Here is a 23770-nt window from a genome sequence, read left to right on the forward strand (position 1 = left end):
ATCATTCAAAAATAAATCAAAACAAGAGAACTCAAAATGCTGGGTCGAACCGACCCAGAACCGTGACACTGTGCCCCCCCAGACGTAAGTCATATGTCCATACAATAGTCAAACCTGTCCCATATTTTTGCAAGTATGGCTGGAGTCACTGCAGCCTCTGCTGTTGCTATGCTACCTACCAGCAACCATGTGAAACTCACGAATCCGCTCTTTCTAACATTACGTGTTTTGATCAATACTGAACGGCTGCAGAATTAAAGCACTTCAGCTCAATGTATAACAAGTTACTGGTTTAATTATTGCAATAAAAATACATAATAAATAATATATATAATAGTAAGATTTTAATACATAATAATATAATAACAATACAAAACAGCTTAGTATATGAGTTTCTGACATGTATGCTCGTCTCAGTATAACAGTTTTGCTCTGCAGACATCTTACACAGACACAGATCAGTGCAGAAGTAGAGGAAGTGCTTGTTATCTCCCAGTAGGTGAAAAAACAAAATAAGCAGAAATCAATTAAAAGAAAAAACAAGGAGAAGAGAAATTTCAGTGTTTCTGAGTCTGGTGTTGCTGTTTTCTCTTTCCACCTTCTCTGTTCGTCTTTCACTGACAAATGGAGTTCAGCAATTCAATTTTACCTTTAGTCTCTTCAATTTCAGCTGTGCTTCCTCTGTATTAAATGTAGCGTGCATATTTGTGTGTGAGTGTGTGTGTGTCTGTGTTAGATTTCTGCAGTATACCTAGTGCTTCCTGAGATCCTTTTACAGTCCACAGAGCACAAAGATTAACCGTAGTAGCAAACATTTTAACCTGATACTCCTGGATATCCCAGTTGCCTTTAGAGTTGGGAGATTTTGAGAAAGCTGCGTTGCGTGTTCACACAGTTGAATCCTGTGAAAGCACTGCATAGTGTTGTAGGGTAAACTAGGGCTGGAGTTTTATGTTATTTATTCAAATCTTAATTCAGCCCACCTACTGAATCAGAGTCCTTTCAGATCTTTAACTGATGCACAGATAATTTGTCCATTAAAAAAGGCAACAAACCTAGGATATAACTTTATTCCCTGACGTATAGTTGATTTGGTCATTTTAATTGTGAGTTATAGACCAATTACCATGGTCTACCAATCTTTTGCAAGTCAAAAAAAAAAACATATTTTAAAGAGTTGAACATTTCTTTTACTTGCTTATGCCTGCTGTTAAACAGAAAGAGAAGCATAAATGGCATATGCCAGGTTCAGCCTGCACAACAGCAGCCCGATTATGGCTTTAAAATGGCCACGCGCATGTCAGCCGACAACTTCTTCTCACATGATGCACCATAAAGCTGACACCATAAACCAAAGCTGCTTCTGCATGAGCTGATTCTCCTCACCACTTCTGCCCCTCCCGTGAGGCTGACCCTCCTGCTCTTAGTCATAAAAATGTCCATTCGGACACAGGATTGTAATGGACAGAATATTAGGTAGCCTGAGCCTCCAATTAATAATAAAAAAATAAAATATGATAAAAAATAAAAAGGGGATTTGGTGTTCAATTACCCCCAAATTATAAGAATATTACATTAGAGCAATAAAGGAATCCACCTCTATCTGAAAGTTACTCCTCATCTTCAGCCGACGTATGTCATGGTGATGTTTTCATAAATTTTCTAGGAGCAGCTAACGGTGCCGGCCTCATACCCGTGGTAGTGGTGATGAATGTCTGACTGTCTACTTAGTTGATTTTAGGCTACATCTGCTGTGTGTAGGTATTTGTGGGCAGATTCATCATCGTGCTCAGTTGTGGAACTCTTAGTCATAAAACTGCAGGCACAGTGTCTGAGAACTTTGAATAACGAGTTGTCACTTCTACGCTTTTTACCGGCAATATCTCCTCTCCTTCATGGCGCTGTTTTATAGAACGAGTGGCTCCACTGTGTTTAACGCATCATTTCCCTCCTTATTGTGAGCGGGGAGGGAAGAGCAGAATGATGGGTGAGTGGTGGTAGCGGTGGTGGTGGGAAGGGGCTCAGTGTCCTTGCATTTTATTGCCCTGCTTGTCCTTCCAGCATGGCTGGTCAGAGTGGTGCCCTGGGTATTACAAATAAGCAAATGTCCTTTTCGTACTAACACTCTACTGGAATGAGTTTTTTTTTCCCCCTATGCAACCAAGTGATAGACAGCGATCCACTTCGTTTAGAGGGATTTTAATATTTCATCATGAAGAAATGGCTCCGAGGAATAAGCAGTCAGTGATTCTTGAGAAACAAGAATTTGTGAAATTAAGAGTGCAGGATTAGATGTAGTTACTAGAGAGCTTTAAAGGAATTAAACACAGCTTCATGCTTTTTAGAGAGAAAATCATGAAGCTGCTTGGCCAGGTCTGCAACAAGATTACAGCAAATCATTTTCACTTAGCCTGATCAAAAACCGGTGTCCTCTCCAGTGCCTATATTTAACATTTAAACACTAGCATCTCTGCTGAACTCCTGAACGCTCCTTGAGCTAAGGTTTCATGTGGGTTTCTTGCTTTTAATGAGCCGCAACTAACTGATTTTACATTTCACTTTAATTATACATCGCTAATACACAACCGCCTGAAATTGTTCATAGCTGGGTAATTTTAATTTTGCCTTCCTAAATTGATTTATTTAAGCTTAATGAAAGTTTTATCTTTTAAATGCACCATCATCACTATGGCATCTAATTATGGCAACGCAGTGCCGGGTGGTAAATATACTTAGTAATGAGGAAGACCAGCATGTGCTGAAAAATACTGGAGAAAAAAAACATCAGATGTTCATATGTTTAGATTAGAACACTGTAAACATAAGCTTTGCCCATTAATTTGGCCACAAATCAATTCTTAACTACATCATTAATTACACGATGAACAAACATAAGATTAAACGTTCTTTGCAAAGGTGAAGATTAATGCGCCAGTTTAATTGCACAAAGTTCTATTAAGTCACGTGATTTTAATCTACTGACGCCGATAAAAATAAGCCTCTCTTTGCATTACCTCCTTTGCTTTTTCAATTAGTGAAAAAATGGCATGCATTTTATATTTTCAAAAACAGAGCACTGATTAAACCCTATGTCATAACGCTACATATGCAGTACAGTGAAATCTTCTGTAGTTTAAAGTCCATATCAAATGATTTCCTGTTATGAGCTTTTGTACTGCACAGACAGTGAAAAGTATTTGATAACAATGGGTCCAGAACAACTATATTTGTCACACAGTGTGAAAGAATTGCAGACATTGTCTGCCTTAGTCTCGTCCTTCTTTAAAAAAATGACAGTGCTGAAGTGGAGGCCGGGCCTCTACGTCTTAATCTGAGTTAATCAATGCCACTTCATCACGGCGCAGACAGCTAAGTCATCTCGAACACTCCCATCAGCTTTTCATTTCCCTTCTCCCTCTCTGTCTCCTATATGACGGACAACTGTGACCTAGTACATAAGGCAGTTTAATGGTCTTCAGTGAGATTAGACTGAACGACATAGGCCATATGTTTTGGGGTTTTTTTTATGTGAGACAAGAGCTCTTAAGCATAAACTTGACTGAAGGACTTTCTGTGTATTTGTAGGATATGTACACACCTGTGTAGTTTACACATGCATCACATAAAGACTGCATGATTCATTAAATCCAAACTCAAGGTTAATCCTTACCACTTTTAAACATATTACTAACTGATGTTTTTTAATTAAATAAATTGATTTCGTTTTGTGCGATTTCGTTTCCCTAATAGTTAGTTTTTTTACACGGAGAATGCTTTTTCAAGTTAAAATAACCCAAAACAAAAAACATCTTTTGCTGTTGTTAATATTAATATCAATTAAGAATATTTAGGCATTTGCCTAATAAAAATCACCAATCCTTTTGGGGCCTGTTAAACTGTAAATGTTAGGTAAAAATACCTTGTCTAACAAGTCCTTTGGAAAATACCGCCATTAGGAATCCAAGGGCTTTTGTCAAGAGCTGAATTGACACATTTAAAACAGGACAGCTCAGCCTTGTTGACATCATCGTGGAACTGCTTTTAGTGGATCTGAGATTTTGAAGGCTATGTCATACTGAGATGTTTTTCCTTTCCCTTCGGTCTCATCTTCTCTGACAGTATACACAGTGACAAAGACAGGCCAACAGAGAGACAGATGTGCAGAGCAAAGATAGGAGGGTGCAGTTCGTGGCTAGGAAGTAATAACATTCTTCTGCAGGAGGATACATCAAAATATCCTCAACTTAAATGAATGCTGACAGTCTGCGTACAGCCCATCAGTACCCTCCGCTGCCATTATATCAATATCCCAAAAAGAACTGTGCATGATACCTGCTCATAAAGCCATGGTCCCATGACAACGGATTGTGAAACGGATGAGAAAGCAGGTGACGGATGCACAAATCCTGAAACAAATTGAGCAGATTCTCTAATTAAAGGGAAGCCTTTTAAGAATTGTGCTGCAAACAGGGCATCTTTTAGATGGACAGACAGAGAGGCAGACAAAAATGGCATGATTGCCACAGTTGTAGCAATTAAAATATTACAAAGTAAACATCTAAAGAATCTGACAGACTCGACTATGCTTAAGGACTTCACTGCCCTTATCATCCAGTCCCTGCACCACAAATTCAAGTGTTGAGATGACAGAAAATAACTTTGAACTTTGAAGTCTTAATTCTTAAGACAACAGAAAAACTGTTTTCATAGCGTTTCGTTAATCACTGTTGGATGAGTTTATCTCTAAAAGATGTCATCGCCAAGGTTTCATTTTATAATTGATGAAGTTTTGCCAACTAATAAAACGGTCTACATAATAAACAAATGACAAATTAAGCCATGGAGCCATGTAGCACTGCCATCCTCTTAAAACTTTAGGAGAACTCAGAGTTGTGCCCTTGTGCAGAGAGGAGGGGCACATGGCAGAATCAGTCACACAGACAGCCTATGCAGGTCCAAGTCTGTAATGTAGATCTATGATGCTGGAGAGGGTCAGTGGAGGCAGTGGAGTGTGTTTTAGTGCACCATAACCCTAGACAAATGGGCAAAATGGGGTGGTGCGAGAGAGAGAGCTGTATATGACTCTCCATTGGAGATGAGTATTCCTGCTAAAGTGGAAGGATTTTTAGTTGCCGCTGTCAATTTCATGTAAAACCTGAATATTCTATGAAATTATATATTTTTTAGAAACTATCAGTAACAATATTATCACTTGTAGGTCAGAATACTTACACAGGTTCTAACTGTTTGCATGTTGTCGCTCAGTTTTATTTTCTTGTACTTTGTCCATTCAGTGTAATTTGGTTTGCAGCTTATCATGTAGACTTCTTGCAGCGAAATGGAGAATTTAAACTCTCCAATATCCAACTCTCCAATAAAGGCCTCATGCCTGCAAGCGTATCATTTAGATTGACAACAGGGGCAGAAGCAATTGAAGTGAACTTAAGTCTACCCCCTGCCCTATAAATAATATTTAATCCCTCTTTGGAATGGAGAATTGGTAATGATTCCCAGAGCTTTTTTGATTCATCACATTGCCTTCAGCTACCGCTGACACCAATAGGATATAAACCAGACAGTTTTCTGTGGCCTACAATGGTGAGATGGGAAAGTCTTTTTAAGATCAGATCAATCAAATAATGTCAGGTTGAATCAGGATGTTGAGGAGCACAGATCTGAAAGAATGTGAAGAAAGGGAAACTACAAAGCAAGTGAATTTGATGCAAAGCAAGTGAAGCACAATGATGTTCAATCCATTTTAGCCATTTGTAGAGCCAATGTTTTTATGCCTGTTTATATTATTCAACTTTATGCTATTACAGACACAATTCTGCCTGTCGGGTAAGTTTTTTCATTAGGTTTTAGTAATAGATAACACTGTTCATATTAGGTGAAACCATTTTTTATGATTTCAGATATGTTCCTGTGGGTAGCTAAATACTTTTTCTGACTTAAAAATGTAAAACTCTTCATAAAACATCCCAGCTGTCCATATACTAGGAATATGGTGCATTATTATGTACCAGAAGAAAATCAGTAATGTGCAATGTGTCAAATTGTTCGCTGTATTTAACATTTTAGTCAAGTTTTTTAATCATCTAGCGTCCAGGTATGTGCAAGCTAGTCTCTTCAGTACACTAACATGCTTATTTGTTATACAGCTATTAAAGCATGTTGCTGCGTTTCTTAATCTGTCCTGCTGCTTCACACTGATACAAAGTGCGTGTGATATTCCCTACTGTAAATGGTGAGTAAATAGATTTGATTGGGAGTAATAATGGTGAGCAGTTTGATCCAATAAAGAAAGATGAATGGATCTTATTAAAGGGTACTTATGCCTGGTCAGCAGGAAAATAGAGAAATAGCTATACGGGACCTGCCCTGAGCAGGGGCTTTGTGCTATTGTGACCTACATTGACTTTTACCTGGATGTCAGCAGGTAAATTTCATCTGAGTTGTCATTAATTCAGCTCAGCGCAAGATCGAATGCAGGTTAATTTACAAGCAGAAAACTGGGAATTTTCAGTGTTGTAAAATAAAAAAAAATGTTAAAATAACAAATAACCACCTCCATCAATTTAAATTGATCATTAAGGAAGAAGACCCATGAAAATGCAATTATTCTATTCTCATGTGATTCACTTTTAGGTGACCATATCTGGTACCTAAGAACATGTGCTATGATGCTAAAAGGAAAAAAAATGTTGAGGATTTTTGATATGAGGTAAGATTACAAAGCAAAAACAAAAAAGGAAGTTTTGTTGTTTTGCATGCAGGATTATAGCAATATAAAGGAAAGTATTGGAGTATTACAATAATTCATCTTACACAAACCTAGACTAACCTGAATAATTATAATTGCAGATTGAATTCACAAGTTTAGATGAAGGAAGAATTGGTTGACTGCATTCCTTAGTTATTATACTAAGGAATGCTACCACAACTACCACATAGTTGTGATACTGTACAGATCACAGCTAACTGTGACAGTAGATCTTTTTCTTAGTATTTCTGCTGTTTTCACTGCATTTTTTTTTTTACCACTAATTGTTCAAAAAATTTGCATAACTTACAATATATTAGAAAATAGAGGATTGTAAATTACATTTTTGGTTTAAACTCTATGTCCCTTTATTTTGTTTTTGCTGTTTTGCTACTTTTACTTTACACATACACTTTGAAGAACTTTTTCTACACATTTGACAATCAATTCTTCTGAGGCTAATTTGAGTATTTGCAACGATGGGTTCTGCAAAAGAAAAAGTTGCATATACCATGAAATATATAAATAAATATACCGTGTTAATATCCAGTGAACTAGAATGCAAAGAAGCCACAAGAGACATTACATTTTGTGCAAGGCTTTCACCCAAGTGCGAAAGCATTTGCTCTCTTGCTTTTTTTTCAATGCAATTGCTATCAGCCTTTCTTTATCCACCTACATGCGTAGCTCACTGCTGAATTCAATATGTTCCTGCCTGTTCTCTGGGGATTTCCAAGCCGTTCTGTGCAATGTGGGAAATCGCTTACTGAAGTAGAAGTGGAACAGGGAGGTTGAGGGAAAATGCATGCAACAAAGAAAGTAAATGATACCATTTCCTGTGGATATAACACCTGGAACACTTTGAACGTCCAAGTCTGATGTGTAATAATGGAACTGTACTTGAAGGCAGATGTTTCTTGAAAATGCTTTTCCCAGAAGAGGCTCAGTGTTGGAGATGGGTGTCTATCTTCTTCTACTTTTTTATAAATGTACCTCCAGTTTAAACACAGTCTGGAGAATTGACTGCTACATTAATAAAGTCACATCTCCATATGATAGATTGACTGCTATATTAGATCTCCACTCTGATCTATTCTGTGTTTTCCTATTAGGTAGGTACATTGTTCAGAAGAATTCCCTGCCATGTCTCTCATGCTTTAGATCTCACTAGTGATGTTAACCTCTGAAACACAAACTGTCTTCTGTTTTGTAAAGAGCAGGGGTGTTTAGTTTTTCAGTTGCCAGGAAATTCACGCTGTGAAGGAATTTAGCCTGGCTCTATGCAAATTCACATGAGGGAAAAAAAGCCAGTTTAGTCAGAATGCCTCTCTCATCTAAACAGTGTGTTGTGTGTGGCAGGAAATGGTAGTGGTTCTTTGAGTTTAGTTGGCAAGCTCCTGTGATGCCTGCCAGCAGACATGCAGAGTGTCCAGGTGCACAGTGTGCAGACACCCCTCTGAGAAATCAGACCTTCATTATTTATTAGGCTACAAAGTGAAGCTGCGAGAAGGGGTCAGTCAGCCGTGAAGCTGGCAGGAGGGGATGTTGCCTCCTTGTTTGCCAGGGACGCAGGTTGGAGCACCGGGCATTTGCTGCTAGTAGCTGCACGAGCGGAAGATGAGAGAGATGTGGGATTCAATTCCACCTACTGTGTGTGGCCAGCCAAATATAGACCATCAGATGGAGTTGTTAATTTCAAGATGGCACGCCATTCTTTATCCCCACCTCCCCAGAATCGACCGTTTCAGGTCCCAGATAATCTTTAACTGTGCCCACTCATTTTCTCGCCCTACATTCTTTCTCTTCCCTCTGCCTGTACACTATTGTAATGGCTTAGAGCTGGATCCAGCCTTTATTTTTTTTTTCTTCTATTCAAGGCATTTTCTTTGCTTTTATGGACAATTTTCCATTATCCCTGGCCCTGCCATAAATGCCATTTGACTTCTTTTCCTTTGAATAGTGAAAAATGGGGAAAATAGTAAGCTGTTTTCAATAATCCTGCCAATATGAGGATTCAGTTCATTCTCATCCTGTTATACTTGTAGTGAAATTGCCCCCCCACCCCCCAACTCTTAACTATCCATCTAGTAATGAAAACTAGGGACTTTAATAGGAATGCTGAATCAGTACTTAATCTGTGTCTCCATAAGGTCATTAGGATATATAACACCCATAACAACATAGCAGACATTTCTAAAGCGCTGTAAACAATTACGTCCCAATCCTTTGGCGCTAAGGTGTCATCTTACTGGCTTGTCTGGCAAGGAAAAAGTCACTGATGCCAGTGTACACAGAAGCCATTTTTTTAGTTAAAATATCATCAAACTTCTATGAGGTTCACAAGTTTTTTAAAGTTTATTTTGTGTGTGTTTCTGCTTTTAGTTGGCAGATTAAGTAAAACAATGGAAAGAAGGTATTGGAAAAGAGAGCAGAGGAATGACATGTGTTGGACTGCCAAGGGATTTTTTTGCCCACATACTTAATACCCACACACTTAGCCAATAGGTCACTCCATTCATGAGGTTATTTAATAACATGTTAGATGAAACTTTGTTTCTGAAATAGTCAGACCACGAGGTGAAATTTAAAGGGATATAATCTATAATAATATCTGATGCTAAATAATACAGTAGATCACAACACCTACTCTGGGCTCAGGCTCAATTCAAATGGAAATGCATGGATGCAAATTTAAACATTCTTATGTGATCAAAAAACCCCAAACTTCTATTTTACACAGTTGTATTGTCAAAAAGCTGAAGAGTGAAATGCTTATGTATGTGAACAGAAGGCACACAGAAATACCCAGAAACACCAGCAGCAGATTGGACTGCATAATTGAGAGTAAAAGCAAGGGAGCTGGGCAAGAAAAAAACTTCACAGATAGCTTCAAAAATTGGTGAAAATCACCAGACGCACGTCAGTTTGCCGGCTATTTAAAACAGGATAAACAAGCGTGGGTACAGGGGAAGAGCAATAAGGCCAAAACAATTTAGAAGCTCAAAAATAAATAGTATATAAAGAATTAATTTGGCAAAAGAACCTGCTGTGAAAGAAAGCAGCTTTGTGTTATTTTTAGATGAGCTCAAATTCAGCCTGCTCAAATTTGTTTTTAAAAACATGTGTGTGAAGTCCAAAGGGAAGAATTTTAACCAGGCTGGGTATGGCAAATCACACAGGTGGAAAACGTTGGAAGCAGTTTTTTGAAGTGTTGCAGCTGAACTGCAACATTTTTTGGCTTCATTACGGTCCGCATTGGAACGCACGATTTTAACCAATTAACAAAATGCTAATAAAAAAAAGATGACCACAGCACTGTTCCTGGAAAAGGAAATAATAATGTCATAATACAAAACTATATAAACACCAATCAAACCAGGATTGTTTACAAATTTTAAGCTGTGCACAAAATGAACAAAGAGAGAGAGAGAGAGACGGAGGTGGGGTGGATTCATTTTATGCTGGTGACGTCATAGGTCTCAGCAGGAAAGAAATTAGTCAAGTCACAGGTGATAAAAGGAAGATTTATTTTTAAAGTGAAGAAGCGATTGCATGATTTGTATATCCAGTCTGTGAAGACAATGATTATGGATGTGGAATGATTTTGCAGACTAAAACCCCACTCCCTCTTCAGCTCATCTGCAATTCCCTAAAAAAATAATCCCAAACTAACAGTATTTTCGAACAGTATCAGAACAAAAACCTTTGCTGTGCATGAAGCTCTTTTATTATAGCATAACTTTTATTTCTGGTCAGTATCATATAAATCAGTGGTAAATTCAATTCCACTGAAAAAATGTATAATAATTGGGGTTGTATAGTGTTGAGAAAAAGTGTGTACCTTTACTAATTTTTTTTACCATTTGTTTTCCATTTGTCACACGTTTCTGATCATCAAACAAATTTTTTATATTGTATAAAGATAACCCGAGTAAATATATATATATATATATATATATATATATATATATATATATGAAATATAAAAAACGATATGAAAAATTACTTGCCCACCTTGTTAATACAAGAATTAACTGTGTTTAAACACATTTTTTGGGAAGGTGAGTTCAATTTCATGAGCTACACTCATTCCTGATTACTGCTAGATCTGTTGAATCAAGACATCACTTAAATAGAGCCTGAACAAAGTAAAGTAGGCTAAAAGATCTCAAAAAGCAACACATTGTGCCATGATCTAAAAAACTCCCTCAAGAACAGAGGAGAAACTAACTAATTTACATCAATCAGTCTGGAAATGATTAAAAAGCCATTTCTAAGGCTTTGGGACTCCAGTGAACCACAGTGAGAGCCATTATCCACAAATGACCTCACTTGCCTGAGTTAAGGTTAGTGTTTATGATTCAACAATATGATAGAGACTGGGCAAAAATGGCCTTGATGGGAGAGATCCAAGATAAAAACCACTCCTGACCAAAGAGAGTATAAAGACTCAACTCACATTTGCCAAAAACCATCTTGATGATCCCCAAGAGTTTTGGGAAAATGTTTTCTGGACCGACGAGACAAAAATTGAACTTTTTGAAAGATTTTGTCCTGTTACATCTGGTAACACAGCATGTCGTAAAAATAACTTCGTACCAACAGTTAGACATGGTGGTGGTAGTGTGATGGTCTGGAGCTGCTTTGCTGCTTCAGGACCTGGAACACTTGCTGTAACTGACGGAACCATGAATTCTGCTTTCTACAGAAAATCCTGAAGGAAATTGTGCGACCGTGGCTTCATACCCTGAAGTTGCCTTTTTCAGCCAGTCAGTCACAGTCATTTCATGGATTGAATGGATTCCACTTACATACTTCAAGCTAAACATCAGAAACCGTCCCTGTTTATAAACACATTCCTTTCTCACACACAGATCATGTTAATCTTAAACTTAATAAGGTGCCATTCATACATCAGGCTGCAACACATTCCTTTTAGCATCATTTTTCAACACTGATAGAAGCACAGGTATTCATGATGACCAAGAATGCATAATGTGGAAACACAGGAAATGACAGACAAGATTGTTGCATATAAGAGAAACTTGACTTTCAAGATGTGCTTAATATTTTAAGTTCATTTTAACTTAAAATGTTTTTCACTAAACCTAACCAGTTAGTTTTGATTGCCTAATAGTTACTCAGGGATAGAAAAGTGTTGTTTAAGTTGCAGTCTATTTACCATTTAGCAGTTGTGGTGCTTAACAAAAACCAAATGGCTGTTTTAGTGAGTGTGAATCAAAGTGAGACTAGCAGTGATCAAGCTAGTTAATGGGTGAAAAACAATATTTTCAGACTGTTACATTGTAAAAGATCCCCACTTCCTTACAAGAAGGTGCTGCATTGCGAAAATTTGTGAACAACCTAACCAAGAGGATGTTTTATCCTGTCCAGCGTAACAGCGACTGTGAGCCCATCAGACACACAGACAACTCTGACACAGAGAGCAGAGAAGACAGATGGAGATGGATTTTCTTAACCTTTGCGAGCCTTTAGTCTGCAGTGAAAATGCAGACAAATAAAGGTCTGTTTCATGAGGGGAAAAAAGAAAATCACATGACTAAAAGTTTGTTGTACTTAGGACGGAAATTCACCAAAGGTCTTCTGTTGGTCTTTAAGAAGAACATGCTCATTTCTGAAAGTCTTAGAAGTTCAAGCTGAAAAGACCATTAAATAGCACCGGAAAAACCCAGCAGCCTTTAAGGGTAACAGCATTCTTAGTGATGGTCTGGCCTGCTGTTAGAGCACCATCGTGGCAGTACTTCTGGGTTTTTACAGAAGCTGAAGTTGACCTGCCAAACTCTCATGTGCTCACGTCCTTACCTTTTCAGTGTCTGTGTCCTGATGCTCACTTTTCTCACTCTCCCACACATGCTGACGCAGTCGCCTGCCTGTATGCTTCCCCTGATCCTCCCTCACAGCCACTGACTTCATTTCTCACCTCCCTCTCATGCTCTCATCCCGTTTCTATCTCATTCAGTCTCTTCTTCTCTCTCTCTCTCTTTTCTGTCATCAGTGTGGGAGTAAAACGGATTAGTTGTACCGAGAGAGAGCAAAGCACTAAATGATGGTATTGAATTCTGGCAAAATAAATTTGAGCTTCTCACGCCAAGTGAGTAGTTAAGTAGCAGACAGTGCTGTTTCTAGCACATCTAACATGATAACAGTGCATAATGAACTCATTTCAGAATGACATTTACATTATCAAAAGCCTGTGTGGACTTAAACATTCAATCAAAACAAAACTGGGGATAAAAACCTAGACTCTGTCCAGTATGAGAATCATTTATGTTCTAATATTACATCATTACATTGTTGCTTGTTCCTGATCCACTTGCTGTATTTCAGATGTACACAATAGTGTGGGCATGAACATTATTAAAGTAACAGCTATTAAAGGAAGATAAAGCTTGAAAATACACATTTCCCCCCAAAGAATTCAGATTTGAATTATAATCCCAATATTTTTTTTCATTTTAATTATTTGTTAATTTAATTGCATTCAACAACTTGGCAAAACACTTGGCTTGAAAGGGAAAAGAAAAGCTGTCTTTTTGAGTTAAAATGTGCACAGAACAAATGTACATGCACTGCATGTCAACTCTGGCTGAAACACACAAACACACACACACATACACACTCACAATCGTAGTGAGGGCATCTAATTGACATAACACTGTGCCCTGGCAGCTTATCCTAACTCTAACCATCAAAAATGAATGCCTATCCCAAACCTCACCATAACCTAATTGTAACCATGACACTAAAACCACATTTCGAGCCTCAAAAATGCCTTCAAACCCATTGGGACGGGCATTTTTTCCCCACAGAGAGACTGTTGGTTCCCACAAGTATAGTGACTGTCACTATACTTGTGGGACAGTATGTTTTGAATATATATATATACCATATACTGTACCAACCAAATTTTCAGGTACAGCCGCACTTTTGTAAAAACCATAAATACCTGACCATATTAAGCCCCAAAAGAAACATCCATGGACATCTGGTGCTTGGTGGATTTTTTAGCCAGTTTAAAATGTGGAAATTCCCTGTGAATTCCCTCAAAAATAAAGTCTGCCTGCAAAATATAGAGGTAAGCGGCCAGATCCAAATAAATCTTGGATAAACACGGCATCAACAGAACCTTATTGAACTGGCTTCAACATCCTTCACAATTACTTTGAATTTGGCAGTCGAGGCCACCTCTCTCAGTAATATTGGTGTGTTGGGGTGAATGACAGTAAAGAGCCTGAATTCAGAACTGTCGGTCTGTGTGAGGTTGTGTGCCTATAGGCGTCCAATCAAATTCTACTTTTTTTTCCCTCATACGTTGATGTGCGTGTTCTTATAGCATTGCATTCTAGGTCTATGGCAGTCCAGTGTCTAATGACAGCTTTGCTGCCACTATAGTAATAAAACTATGGATAGTTATGTTCAAGTATTGAACTAATTTTCTGTAACTGAACAGAGTGCAAGAATACATTTCTAATGAATGAAAGAAAAGTTTTCTTATTTAAAATCTTTGCAGTCTTGTTCTAATCAAAGTTATTTGCATAAAGCATCTTAAGACACTTGCATGTATAGGTTTGCTCTTTATGACACTACAAAAATATTTTTTTGTTAGTTTTTTTTTCTTTTTAAATGGGGACAGGAGAAAGGCATTATTAACCTACACCATCATGTAACCAGCTTTTAACTTCATATTCTTTGCTTGTTGACAAAATCCATACCTCTGCAGTCATTTCTGGACACATTTTTAACCTTTATTTTAATGGGAAAGGAAAGGCAGGATACTCTCTTAAACGATGGTCTGATTAAAATACATATTCCAAAAAAAGACACACATAACAGAAAATAATAAATGAATACAACAAAACAATCAAAGCAAATGCAATAAAAAAGGCTTTGATGTAAGAAATAAAGTAAATTCAAATGAAACAAGCACACCCACACTGCACAGTGCCTTGTACAATACACAACACAATACAATACAAGAACACTTCTGTGGATTTTTTCACTTGTATAGGCTAAAGGAAATGAAAGCAATTAATATGATGATTTCCTCATATAGTCTGAAGTACACCTATAAATGGAAATACAATATAAAACATAACCATGAAGTTTGCTAATCTTCAACCACTTGATGAATAAAGGTCTAATATTCACTCTCTTTTTAACTGTGTTTTTCATCTTCACCTCCTTAGAGAAAATAAGAAGTATCTTTAGCTGCTAAATGCTGCCCTACATTCACCAGCTAATTGATGATATTGTCTGCTTTTCCCATCTGGGAATGCAGTGTGCAGTGTATTTCTGAAATACTAGTAATTATGATTTAGGATTACAATGGAATTGTAAACACCCCCCCCCCCCCCCCCCCCCCCAAAAAAAAAAGAAAGAAAGAAATAAAAACAAAAAACAAAACAACGAAAACCAAATTTCCATGAGCCAAATCTCCTACGCGTGTAATATCACTTAGGATTTCCTACAAACTGTGGAACACTTAACTTGTTTTACAAAGGATATCGCCTTAGCAAAAATAGCCTCATTCTGAATGAGTGTCGGCCTCCGTGGAATGGCAGATGGTGGACCCGCTGAAGGAACTCTCTCCAAACAGCTGGAACCCATTCAACAAAATGTAAAAGTGGAGGAGGCAAACTAACTGAAAGAAGCAGTGACAGTTTAAGTGACCTCCAGAGCAATTACTGCAGGCAGTAGTGTATAATACTTTGTTCTTTCCCTAAAATGTACATCAGTGGGTTTCTTTTTTGCATGTCTTATCAAGTTAACAGATACCAGTCTGAGCCAGCCAGTCTGCACTTTGTCCACTGTGGGTCTTATTCTGCCTTTTTACTTGTGAGATGTTTACTGACTCACTAAACAGAGAAATCACTTACTACCCAACATTCTGAATTTACTTTATCGTGTTTTTTCGTCTCTGGCATCTCCACAGTTTTGGCTTCACCTATGACAGAATATTCAAAGTTGATATATATTTAAAGTAAATTAACTCAAATGTAAATTCGTTGAAAATAACATGTAAAGAGGGTCTTCATTAGCTTTATTCCAGGGAAATTCAAAACACCTCTGAGATGCTCCCTCGATGCTTCAACTCTCCCATCTGCAGTGCGCTCGTGGCAACGTTAGAAACAGCTCTCGATATGCTGCATGTCAAATTCAGCCTTAATGAGTTTTGGCCTTATGTCAGACCCCCCGATTTAAAGTCATACAGTATGTTCCTCTAAAGACATCATTTACAAACAATTAAAAGAAAACATCCTGCGGGATGGAACAGATGGGTTACATAACCCAGAGTTTGCAAGGGCAAGCTTTTTAGTAGTCTCTGTTTAGTTCCACCATTTATGATCAATGGCATCTTTTTAAATGGTAATTTAAGGCCCTCAATAATACTGGCGTGCAAAAAAGTATTTCACGCAATGCGTTCAGCCCGTAAGAACTGAACTCAAACCACGGCGAGACTGAAGCATTTAGACTGTGAGCTGTTCATTGTCGTGACTATTTAAATATTTATAGCCATCTGAGTGTCTTGTAAGATTCCCAGGACACACAACCAAAATGTGCTTCCATGTATGTTTCTGTTTTTGTTAAACTGACTCATTTAACACGCCTCACTGTGTGACTATACTGCAGGGGACGCTATAGAAACTCGTGCCACATGGCCCACACGGTTGTGCCAGAAACAAGAGTAAAGGTGCAAACCTTGTGAAAGCTGTCGGGATGAGGTGTGGGGTGTGAGCGAGGGTGGATCCTGGGTGTTATGGTCATGGGAAGTATAAATGCAGGCTGAAGTGGTTCCCCTCAGGTTCCCCTCATTGCCAGAAAAATGCAAAGTTAAGCAGCAGCCTGCTGATCTTCCTTATAACTTATTGATCATCACATTTTTACTTGAAGCTGAAAAATTGCAATTACCTTTTTTTTTTTATCATCCAGCTTTAATAACTTTAATTATTCTGTGTACACTATTCCCCAAGTGTTAATTTGTTATGCAGTGCTGTTGCATATGTGGCAGATGTTATTGAATCAATGGGGAGTGATTTGTTTTCACCTTAAAGACACATTGGATTTAATGATATTTATTAAGGACACGGATGACAAGGAAGGCTCTCCTTTGTCTCCTTATTATGGCATTACAGAGACTTTCCTGCATTTACTGCTGCAGCGTGTGGCTTTGTGTATATGCCCTTATGCTTCTCTGTGTGCCTACAATTACCTCTTGCTCGTTAATGCTCTGTGTGATATCTGACTAATGACATGCCTTGCACTCTTGCGTCTCTCTCATACTGTCAGCTCTCCGAGATTAGATCTCATATTGACAGAAAACCTGCTATTCAGCTTCAGCATCTGAGGAAGAAGGAAAACAACACATGGAAATAGCACAGGCAGTGTCAACATGTCTGCCTGGCTGCCTCTGTAGATGTATTGTTTTCATTATACCGCTGCGGCTTAAAATGCAATCTGGAATTTATTTGGCTATTTAAGCTGTAGTTGTATTCAAATTTGACTTTGGCTGAATAATAGGCTTGTATGGATTTTTATTTAAAACCATAATAGGATGGCACCAGAAAATGTCAGCAAGCTGTAAAACACCTAACACTTGTCCTATCAGTCCTGTTTATGTGTTACGTGGCTATAGAAGTGAAAAAGTTAGACTCCACATTTAGCCATGTGAAACCGATCTTTAAAGCCATTTGTTGAAAAGCACTGCAGATGAAGTAATGTATACACAAATCTACTGCAATAAATCACTGGGACATTCAGTCTACTTGCAAAATCAAACTAATTTTGTAGAATAACAAAATGTTGTTTGAAAATGTTAGCTATATGGATGAAATATGAGAATGAATGTGAAAATATAGCAGAATGGCTATACTGTATTTACTATTTTATGTCATGTTATATCCTATATATACTATAATGTCCTATTATATGACTCAAATCAGAACTTGCAATGCAAATGAGAGGATGAGGTGGAAGTTCAAGTCCTAAAAAGAGAGGAAAAAATATACAAGCAAAGACCTCTATTCTGTGACCGAAGAGAGTGAATTGCAACTATATGTTACTGTATGTTGGAGAACTGCCATTTGTCAACACTGTTTAGAACACAGCTCGGTGCAGACAACCGGGCAACAAAAGACATTTGCAGACCTTTGTTAAAATATGAGTGGGTGCTACACAGTGATTAATGTGGCTTTGGCCAAGTTTTTTTTTAAGCTGCTCTTCTGCCTCAAACATATTTTTCTTAAAACAGTACATTTTTCCACTTTAAACATCTGTTTGTTTGTTCTATGTTCTACTGTCAATCGAATATGGGGCAATGAGATTTGCACATCATTGCATGTTTTTATTTAGATTTTACACAGTGTCACTTTTTTTTTCTTTTGGAATTCGGATTGCATAATTTACATTTTATGGGTTTTTTTTTCATATTAATTGCTTAAGAATTTGTGTATAAATATCATATTTAGCACATTTTGTTTATACCCCATTCTGTTCTATATAGGCGTATTTATAGCACCGGGCTTTCAGGTGTGTGTCTGTGTGGCAGTGGCAAATCCCCTCAGCAGGGTTTCGCTTAAGGCTCCAAGGAGGTCGTGACTTGCTCCGGGTCAAACATGTCATTTTGTGAAATTAATAGGTGTTTAAATTTAATTACCATACTGAAAGTGTTCCCAGCTATTTATTCATTTTTCCTGTGACAAATATCTTGGAACAAATGACATAACTTCAAAATTCAAAATTCTTCAAAATCATCACCACCACCCTTAAAAGACAGTATGACCTTCGATAACTAAGGCTACGTTCACACTGCAGGCGAAAGCGCATCAAATCCAATTTTTTTGACCCTATGCGATCCATATCCGATCATGGTATGACAGTGTGAACAGCACAAATCCGATGTTTTCAAATCCGACCTGGGTCACTTTCGTATGTGGTACTGAATCCGATACATATCTGATGTTTTGAAAAATGACTGCTGTTTGAATGGTCATGTCGCATTAAATCCGTCTTTTACGTCACTGACACAAGACAGACGCCAATTATCAGCGCTGGAGAAGACAAACAAGAAAGGAGGTAGCAGCCACTGCTCCAAACAAGGCCATTGTTAAAGCCCGGGCTCTTTTTTTTCTCAGTGTCCTTCTTTCTCTAATTAATTTGTCAAAATTCTGTCGGTTTCGACTGTGCAGAATTCTATAGACTGCTGCAACAACACCTACTAGCTCTGTAGCTGCCATTTTTACTTCCATAAACAGAGCGCATTGTGTGCAGTGATGGGAATAACGGCGTTACAAGTAACGGAGTTACTTTTTTCAGTAACGAGTAATCTAACTAATTACTATTCCTATCGTTACAACGTTACTGTTACTAACAAGAAAATGCGGTGCGGTCGCGTTACTGTTTTTTTTAACAAACAGACAGTTGAAGCTGTCTTCAGCTTACCGCTTCTTATATCAGTTGCACGGAAGTAGCTGTCTACGTAAGTAATCTGGGCGCTACAGCTTTAAGCAGCTGTGCGCGCTCCCGCGGACGGCAATTATTTTCTGGCAGACGATCACTTTTTGGCAGACGATCACTTTTTTGGCACAACACCTGAAGCTAGGGGGCAAAACAATCGCATGTGTGCTGCTGTTTGAGTGAGGAAGAATAAAGTAGTCGTGGTAAGCCAATCACATGACCACTTGAAGATGACAAAGCAACAAGGTGATATATACCAGTTTTTAAATTGTGTTGATAGGCCATGTAAAACCAGAGTCATGATAAACAATATATATGCGGTGTTTTTCCTGGATAGTTTCGTCATGTTTACTGTAAGGACAGTGCTAGCAAGCACTCTCTGCTCATGACCAAAAAAATAAAAAAACAAAACAAAAACAGCCCTTTCGCTTTGGTGGAAAAATGCACCATGTTGACCAATCAAAAATGATATGGCAACATGACATTTGGTTGTTTAGGAAGACGGGGAAGTTTTAGGCGTGACGGCGAGAGAGAGAGAGTGAGAGAGAGAGGAAGACAGCAGAAACAGAGAGAGAGAGAGAGAGAGAGAGAGAGAGAGAGTTTTGAGATGTGAGAGATTTGTGACGTTTAGCGTGTTTGGAGTGTGTAGTTAATGTGTTGTCTTGTGTAGTTAGTGTGTAGTGTTGTGGATAGTTTTGTGTTGTGTGTCAGAACAATGAGGCGACTGCTGAATGAAAACAGGAGGAGTGATACACCTGCTGCTGTCAGACCTGCAGGTATCAGGCTGTGATGTTCTCCTTTATAGTGGACAGAAATTATTTTTTTGGAGTGGCACAAATAATTTGTGTGGCAACTTATTGAATGCAGAACAGATGATTGTTATGTAAATTTAAAAAATCAAGGTAAAAGGTAAATGGCTGCAAATAACTTTGTTGTTTGCAAAACTTGTACATAGGATTTTAAAATTGACAATTTATATTTGCATTTAAAGTTATGAAATATGATTCAATAAACATGTTTGTGGTTGTTACAGTAAATAATATAACCTTTTTTACTTGGATTTTATGTTTTTTGTCTGATTTTAGATCAATTGTGTTAATACAGTTTGTCAAAATGAAAAATGAAAATGAAAATTCAGACACGTGAGGTTGTGCTGAAAAGGATGATACCAAACAAGGCAAAGTAAATAGTTTTTAAAGGTAAAATGTGGAGGGAAAATCAAAAGTAGTTAAAAATGGCCAATTATACCCTGGACCCCAGAGGGTTAAACACTTTTTTTTTTAAAGTAACGCAATAGTTACTTTTCAAGTAATTAATTACTTTTAGAATATTGTAACTCAGTTACTAACTCACTTCTAATTACTTTTTCAAAGTAACTTGCCCAACACTGGTTGTGTGTGACGTCTTCTTTTGCGCATGCGGGCCGCTTTGAGGGCCATGAACTGTTCACACTAGAGCACGTTTGCTGTCACATTTTATTTGTAGTGTGAACAACCAGACAAAAAAAATCGGATTTGATCAAAAAATCGGAATTGAGCATTAAGACCTGCAGTGTGAACGTAGCCTAAGAGGACTGTCATTGGGTGGCAGTCAATAATCAGGCCCCACCTGATCTTAAAGACCTCATAGTACAGTATCACCCTTAATAGCGCACTTCACTCTCAGACTGCGGACTTACTTGTGGTTTGAAGGATATAAAAGTAGAATAGGAGCCAGAGCATTCAGCTTCCAGGCCACTCTTCTGTGGAACCAGCTCCCAGTTTGGATTCAGGTGACAGACACCCTCTCTACTTAAAAATCTTGAGTAAAAACTTAGTTAGGACTGGATCAGGTGACCCTTAATCCTCCCTGCAATTGCTGCAGTAGGCTTAGGCTGCTGGTGAGGTCTTCCCATGATGCACAGTGTTTCTTCTTCAGTCACCTTTTTCACTCATTATATGTTTATACACCACTCTGCATTTAATCATTAGTTATCATTAATCTCTGGCTGTCTTCAGTTTTGTCTTGCTCTCTTCACAGGCAACCGGTCGCCAACAGCTCATTCAGAGGGGGCCGATTTATTGTTGGGGTTTTCTCTCTATTATTGTAGGCTCTTTGTCTTACAATATAAAGAGCATTAAGTCACTTCAATGCTGTTATAATGAGCCCAAACAAATTAAACTTAATTGAGTATATTGTTATGAGTTTAGTGCCTCCCCACTTTTGTTGTAATGCCATGATCGGGTTCATATTTCATTTTTGCCAATACTGATTTTTTATGAACAAATAAAAGGTTCTAAATTTCTTGCACTTGTTTACCTATGAAGATGGTGACACCCCTCATAGTTATTAACTAAAAATCAGCATGTCATTGCAAGCAATTTAGCATTCTTACAGTGTTTTGCTCAAATCACTGCTGTGCCTAAGTATAATCTCACAGCTTAATTGGAAAAGAGATAGCACACAGATATTTCAAAACACGGCCAAATGAAACTAAACCAAACCTGCATGGCTTGCTAACACCAGAGGTGAGTTAGAAATCAAGACAGTTTTACTGTGTAATTTGTGGGAATTAGAGGCCAGTTTGTCAGCCCCGCTGTCTCTGTTGCGCTACTCAGAACCACAAAGTAACGATTGGGATTGAGACTATTAAAACCATAAACATGTTGCAAATGTTTTACCCGCTGAGAGATTAGGCTTCCTAACATGGTAAACCATCTGCCTTTCCAAATAGAACTTGTTGTGCAGTATCTTCCTTAAATCAGCTGCAGATTTGACAGTGAACACCCAGACAGTGTGTGAACAGAATGAAAGCACACAAGTGGGCAGCAAGACCGACAGATGAAAAAACAAAAAACCCCCCCAAAAAACTACATCTGCAGAGAATCTGCACTACCTCTGGCTATCACCAGGGGGCCACATTGCGCTTCAGGATGCCCCCCACCCCCCCAACTCCCCCCCGGTTTCCCTCCCCTTCCCATAAGTCAGATAAACACACCATGAAAACAAGGCTCACCTCCCATCGACTGCTCTGTAAATGTATAGCTTTGTAAGTGGCGCTGAGAGCGTGTGATGAGAAGTGTGTGGGGTGGAATAGATTTGGATGTAAAGAGGAGTCTCAGATTTAGCTGGCCTCTTTGCAGATGGAGAGACACACGCCTCTGCTGTCTCAAAACACTCTTTTCTCCAACGTGGCATCTCTGGTAATGGGAGATTAGTGTAGAGAAAGGGAAACAGAAAGAGAGAGGAGGCGAATGACAGGAGGAGTGAGTGGAAGAGTGGAAGACAGATGGAAACAAGCAGCTGGAGGTTATGGGGGGGGGGTTGATAGTAGAAGAAACAGGAGACTGATAGGTTCAAGGGACTCAGTTATGACCTGCTATTGTAGTCTAATTACAGCAGGTGTCATGTGGTCAAAAGTATATTTTTGCTTTTGTTCTGGGGCTGTCAAAGGACGAGGCATTTAATAGTGGCACGAGGGCCAAAAATCATGATCACGGTGCACCATGACATCTCAGAAGCATGATAAAATGTTATTAATATGCTGATTTTTGCAAACAAATGAGAGAGTGAGAGGTGAGGAGGACGGGGGCACTCTGAGTATTCAGGCATTGCGGTGCACCAGAGAAGTGCACAGTTATCTGATTCCACTTAGCTTGGTGCTCCCCGTGCCAGTCAAATGCCAACAAATGCCAGCCCTTGCTCCCCTCCCTCTAACCTTCTCTTCCCCTCCTCCTCTCTGCCCTTGCCCTGGTGCCGCAGGGATGCAAAATCTTTGGGACATCTTGTCTGTGACGAGATGAGTGTTGGAAGAGAAAGGTGGGAAAGGAAAATGCACGCAGAAAGGGGAATAAGATAAAATGAAGCAGGAGTTAGCTGTGGTTAAAAAAAAGAGAGGAATGGATGGAGGAGAGGAAAAGGGAGGAGGACATTTTTTTTTCCGTAGCCTCTGTGGTAATGAGACATTGCAAAAGGCAGACAGAATGACAGACAGTGCAAGAGAGCAAAAGAGGACAGCTGCTGGGAGAGAAACAAGAATGACAAAGGCTGAGAGAAAGCGACGGAAAGACAATAGCAGACAGAAAGATCTACAGGAGCGAGACAGCTGTTGTTCAACACCACAGAATGAAAAAAAAAATGCACAAGCACTGAAAAGCAGGTCGGCTGCACAGCTCCAGCAGAACTTCTGTTTATACAAATAAGGCCTGGAGGGCTGTTTGAATGTCTGCGCCTATGTGTGTTTTGGTGCGTACATGCTGCTGCATACATTTTTGTTGTGCGGAAGCACACAAGCGTACTTTTTGCTTGTGTTTGCATGTGCGTTTGCATGTGTGTGCACGGCGAACATTAGAATAATTGTCAAATGCATATATCTAAGGGTGGGTAGGTTGTGTTAGGGGGAGCAGCTGTGCATCTGGAAGCTGACCCCTGTTGTTGCAATCATGAAAGCCAGACGACTGTATTTAAGTGCTTCTTTCGAGACCTAAGGCAAGGAAATGTGGAGCTCAGCAGATCAGCGTCAGCTCGTGTGTCTGTATTTGCACATCACACACA

This window comes from Pelmatolapia mariae, linkage group LG7 (genome assembly GCF_036321145.2).
Source record: "Pelmatolapia mariae isolate MD_Pm_ZW linkage group LG7, Pm_UMD_F_2, whole genome shotgun sequence".
NCBI classification, from domain to species: Eukaryota; Metazoa; Chordata; class Actinopteri; order Cichliformes; family Cichlidae; genus Pelmatolapia; species Pelmatolapia mariae.